Consider the following 6,121-nt stretch of genomic DNA (forward strand, 5'->3'; position numbering starts at 1 on the left):
ACTGTACTGCCTATGAAATATGAAGATACATGAGCAAAGTCAATTTTGTATTTGGACAAGATTTCAACAGTCTTTTGTCTTATGTTTTCTGAAGCTTTACTAAAATCTTCAGAGAAATCAAAATGTTTTGAAACTCCATTTTCAAATCAAAGTGCTAAGAGCCAGGAGGGATATTTTTCTGTTGCTGTAATTTAAGGCATCACTTAATACACTATAAACAGCATGACCATTGGTAAGATCCAACAGAATCAGCTCAACATAGTTATCAAAATTTCTCTTTTTTGTTTACCCATAGGACATTCTGAATTTAGTTGCAACCTCAAAAACTAATTTCGTTCAGTTTCATGGAACAATCAGGTAATGACACAACAGCATGCATTCTTTCCTGTGGTATTCCAAAGCTAACTCAGGAGCTCCTTTTTTTTTTTTTTTTTTTTTGCAGTGTCGGTTTGTTTTGGGGAGATAGAAAGCTTTTGATTGACTTAGGAGCACTTGCCTGTCTTATCCTGACTTGTGAAATACATTCCTCATATAATCTTTCACAGTCCCTTCTCTACCATGCTTAATCCCAATTATTTTCTGCATATTGTGCATTCTTGGTTTGCGTATTTGACTTCCTAACACAGTTGTATGTGCCCTTCCATCTATTCTTAAAATAACACAATAATTCAGACTTTTTCATGATGTTTTGGTCATGTTGGAATTGGTGTTGTAATTGTTGCCCATTTTCCTTTTCTAAGCTCTAAGAAAATGTGGTCACTCTTAGGTTGTGAAAAACAATAACGTTCATGACGTTAAAAATTAAAATAGCACTATCTCGATACAAAACCTAGCAGTTAGGCCACAGGCAAAGTCAAAAACAGTACCATACTCACAATAGCAACATGCTTAAATTACATCTGTTGCTGTGAACCACAAATCATGGTGGCCAACATCAGTGATCAGAGAAAAGGGAGGGAACAACCAACCATGACAGCAACCATAAAAGGTAGATAATCCATGCCATATTTATTTGACACTTAAAAAGCTTTGTCAGCCCCTAATTCATGGGCTCTCATGTGCATTTTATACTCTTTGCCATCCTTCCTCATTCATCTCTAAAAGCTAGGACTTTTCACATTCTTGGGAGGGGTTTCCTAGGACATAAGATTTTTAATACTAAAACCTGGGGAATACCAAAGACAACTGGGATGATTCGTCACCTGCTCAAAGAACCAGAGAAAGACTTGGTAGCTGTCAGTCACATATACACACCATCCATTGGAATGAGCTGGTAAGTTCACTATCTGGCTATTTGAACAAAGGGGCCATTTAATCACAGTGGTTGAAGTGTGTGGACACAAACTGGGCAGTCATCTTTGGAAGAATATAGCATCTTTATGGGGGCCTGATCCACTCTGGGTGGGAGCTAATCTGACTTCCTCATAGACACCAATAGAACCGAAAGTGTTTGAAAATTGCCTCAATGACCAAGTGTGGAGGTTGGGGTTTTTATGCTATCATACCCATAAAACTCCAGGAAGTTCAATATTTGCTTCAACGTGGATGGAACTGGAGGGTATTATGCTGAGTGAAGTAAGTCAGTCGGAGAAGGACAAACATTATATGTTCCCATTCATTTGGGGAATATAAATAATAGTGAAAGGGAAAATAAGGGAAGGTAGAAGAAATGTGTGGGAAATATCAGAAAGGGAGACAGAACGTAGAGACTGCTAACTCTGGGAAACGAACTAGGGGTGGTAGAAGGGGAGGAGGGCGGGGGGTGGGAGTGAATGGGTGACGGGCACTGGGTGTTATTCTGTATGTTAGTAAATTGAACACCAATAAAAAAAAAATATATATGTCAGTGGAACTTCCTTACTATGTTTTAAGTTAGCCGTCCACCCCTCAGATCACAGAGACCACAGTAAGCTAGCCTGCTTGCCATTTATGCAAGCTTAATAAAGTCTTTAGTAAAATGACTGGACCAACTCTTGTACAGTTTTGCTTAATCACAGTTATACACACCTATCCACTTGGAAAGCAGCTTCACAGGTAGGCTTTCCCCGCAGGCTTACAGTTTCTACTTAAGCCCTTTACAGATCTATAAATAAAAGCTAATAAGCCAGAAAACTTGGCTCTTAGACACTCATGCAGTTTGAATTTTTAATGCTTACTGAGAGCTCTTCTTTTTGGGATCCTGCTGAATTAGGAGAACTTCAGACCACCAAGTAATGAATGCTCCATCTTCTCATAATATATCACTTGAACAAAGTGTTCCTTAACCAAGACCAGGGTAAAGGGCTATCATCTTTACTATGAAGGACAGGTGGGTGTCTAGTTTCAAGCAGAAATTCAGAAAACTTTACAGAATCCACAATCCCAAGCTTCTGGTATGAAATGAGCCCAATCACTGAACATATGCAGGTAAGCTCACTATTTCATTTCCTTCCTTCCATGTACTCTGAATAAATAGTGCAATCAAGAAAGCTATGTATTTATGTGATAGATTTTTAAAAATCTATGAATCAGTGTATTTGGTGAAATGTCTCTTTCCAACTCTTTGTTACAGGATTCGTTTTTCCTCTTACAAACAAACTAGAGGTCAGGAAAACCAGAAGTTAGTCTTATCCCAGTCACTCTGTTCTGACCTTGAGTGGACCAGTGACCTCTCTTCTATAAAGGCTCCATCTTTCACCAGGTCGCTGAAACAAAGTCTAAAGAATCAATACCTCTTATGTGAATTTCTCTGTACAATCAGTTCAGTAAACTATTTTAAAGTGTTCCTGGGAAAGATGCTTACTTTCTATGCTTATAGCGCTAAAGATGTTGTCTATGAAACTTAACAGTATAGACTGCGTAAATAGAGATATCATGACGATTCTATAGATGATTATTTGCATGTATACAAATTAATAACACAAATATACAAACAATGCTGATTATTTGTGTATATACAAATTAAAATCGATGTTTGGATACATAAAGCTATTATATAATTACGTCATTTTATCTAATATTTCTAAACTTTGACCCTAAACAGACTAGTTGTTTATAATCAGTAGATGAGTAAGTGCTTGGCTTTCAAAATATTTAGAAAATCCCCCAAATGCTAATAATAATAATAATAATAATACCCAATATTATTGAATCCTTAATATAAGGCCAAGAACTATTATAAGTGCTTTAGTGTATTGACCCATTTATTCTCAACAATCTTTTTTTTTTTTTAAGATTTTATTTATTTATTTATGAGACACACAGAGAGAGAGAGAGAGAGGCAGAGACACAGACAGAGGGAGAGGCAGGTTCCCTGCGGGGAGCCCGATGTGGGACTCAATCCGAGGACTCTGGGATCACGATCTGAGCCAAAGGCAAAGCTTCAACCATTGAGCCACACAAGTGCCCCTCAACAATCTTTTTAAATAACTACCATTATTATCCCCCATTTCACAGATGAGGAAACAGAAACACACAGAAGTTTAAGTAACTTGCCTCAAGTCATGAAACTAGCAAGTAGAAGAGTCAGGATTAAACCCTGTCTGACAGTCTAAGAACATCTGAGAATGAATTATTCCCAGTGGGTCATAACTGTAAATATTTTTGTTCCTGAAAAGAACACTTAACTCCAGCGGCATTTCAGTAAGACTTGTCAAACAGTTGGTGTGGTCAGAGGCTATCTTGGCCAACACGAAAAAGCCACTGAAATCATTTAACCCTCCCGAGTTTAAAACAGCCTGCTCTTGAGTACATCCATGCATACTCCAGTGAATTATTAACTGTTCAGCTATCTTGGCTCAACAGGCTCTTTAACTTTTAGAAGGCATCTGGTATAGAAGCTCCAGTTTTAAGGCCTAATTCCCTGGCAGAGAGCTATTGCCGGCTGGGGCTTCTAGAGAATCTCTGGAACCACACGTCCTGCATGGAGTCTCACAAGGCAACTTGGATCACAGAGATTTTTTCAGCTAAGTGTGTAACTGAACCTTATTTCATCTTGCAGGTCTCTAACAATAATCAGAGCACAAGGAGGTCTAACAATTCCCCACCACATCCTTGAAGCCAACACTGAGATCGTTCTTCTAGTCTTTATTTTATATGTGAGCAAAGAGATGCCAACAAGATACTTACTTGGTTTCTCTGACACAAACTGTCCAATCACAGGATGAAAATAGCTCAGCTAATTATTAATATGTACTTAATAATTTATATTATTAATGTGGTGACAAGTCCCAAGTTCAAATACTCTCATAAAAACTGAAATTTGCTATTGTTTTCTGGTCCACTTTTTAAATGGATACATTTACCAGAGGTTTTGTATCTGAATATTTTTGCGTCATATAAGGGGGAAAGAAAACAAAAACAAAAATAAAAAATCCTGGTATAATAAAGGCTAGAATTCAAAATCATCAGTCTTCTTTACCATTCGCTGAACACATCGATTTTAGGAGTTTTGGGGTCCTGGGGGAGTGTGTACTATTCTCCAGGTTACAAAGAAGAAAAAGGAGAATTTTCATCCAAGAACTTCAATCTGTACTGGTAGTTTTTAGATATTTATGTAAATATAGTTCTCGAGATTCAAGAATTTGGGAGATAATTTCAGTTCTATAGTCACTTTGCTTAGTGACCTAAGTTCTCTGTGTCCCTTAATCATCAAAGTAACAATAATATACACAAGTCACGTTCCTGTAAGTGAGAAAAGCCTCACTGTGCTAGGGACCTACACAATACAATGTCGTGATTTCAAATAATCAACATACAACCAGTGATATAACAGCCAAGGGTGAGAATCATGGGGCAAGATGCAGCCCATCTCCCACCCCATAAATGATTTAAGGGTTGGGAAAAAATAGAACTAAGGGGAGAGATAAAAGGAGCCAAGGCTATTAGTCCAAAAAAAGAAAACTCTTTAGTAACTTAGTAACTATCCTCAAGACTTGCTGTAAAGGTGCTCCTGACCAGCTATTTTCCATCCATCACCATAGAGACTGAAACCGAAGTGAATGGAATTAAAGTGCCTTAGAAATTTCAAATAAGCAAATGGAGGATCTTTTCAAGAAGCAAGAGTAGCTGACAACAGTGGCTGTTCCTAGTGTTGTTCCTTCAAAGAGCTATTTAAAGCAGTCTTGTCTTCTAGATGGATTTTATTTCATTTTTTTCCCTAAGTCTGGGTTTTAGTCTAAATTATCTCTTGAAAGAGTCACGGGCCACTTTAGGAATCGTACAAAAACTACAGATCACCTCAGAAAAATGCATATGTTCACACAGACCTTGAAATTCTTTAAGAACCCCTGGGTAGGAGGCTACCTGAGGTTCCTTCCAGCTCTGCGTGTCGGTAGCAAGACACCCTGAGATGCTTTTAAGAAATGAACTCTGTGTTCTGAGAGTCACACTATTTTCTCCAATTTTCTCTGACTTCTGGTATCAGGCTGGAATCCCTAAACTGTCATTCTTCCTGCTTTATGTATCATCGAGACACTGGGAGTCCACCGCTGAAGCCATGGAGCACGCTGCAGGAAGATGATGGGCAAAAATAAACTCTTGGTAAAGCAAATATAGATTTTTACTGTTCCACCAAACACCGAACCTGAATCTCTGATGCTCTGAGCCTCAAGGCCCACTCTTGGGAAAGCAGGGAACCAAGGCCACACCCACACTCCATATGCCCTTCATCGAGAAATCAGGCAGAGCCGCCACACTGAACAAACATTTAGCACTAGGGAGAGAGCCATTAGGCTCTTCCTAAATCAGCTTAGTCAAGCACATTAAGGTTGACCTGGCTAAAGTAGGTTTTTTTTTTTTTTTTTTTTTCCAGTTATGGTTTAGCTTGAGACCAATTTGCCTTAACAATGGAGTCAGAGCATCAAAGTCCGAGACCAAGTGAAACTAGCAGACTTTCTGCTTAGAAGGTGTCTCCTCTCCTGCTACACCTAGGGTTCCTCAAGCTGGTGTTCCCAAGCACCCACTGTAATCACCACCATCAAAAACAAAACAAAAAACAAACTGCAAATTTTAACCTGTCTTCAGAATATTTCCATCAACCATTATTTGTAAGCTAGTTCTATGCAAACTAGTAAACTAGTTCTACAGTAAACTATGTTTGAATGACATTTTACAAGGCCTTTGGAGAGGCATTATTGGTATT

Source organism: Canis aureus, chromosome 28 (assembly GCF_053574225.1).
Source record: "Canis aureus isolate CA01 chromosome 28, VMU_Caureus_v.1.0, whole genome shotgun sequence".
Taxonomy (NCBI): domain Eukaryota; kingdom Metazoa; phylum Chordata; class Mammalia; order Carnivora; family Canidae; genus Canis; species Canis aureus.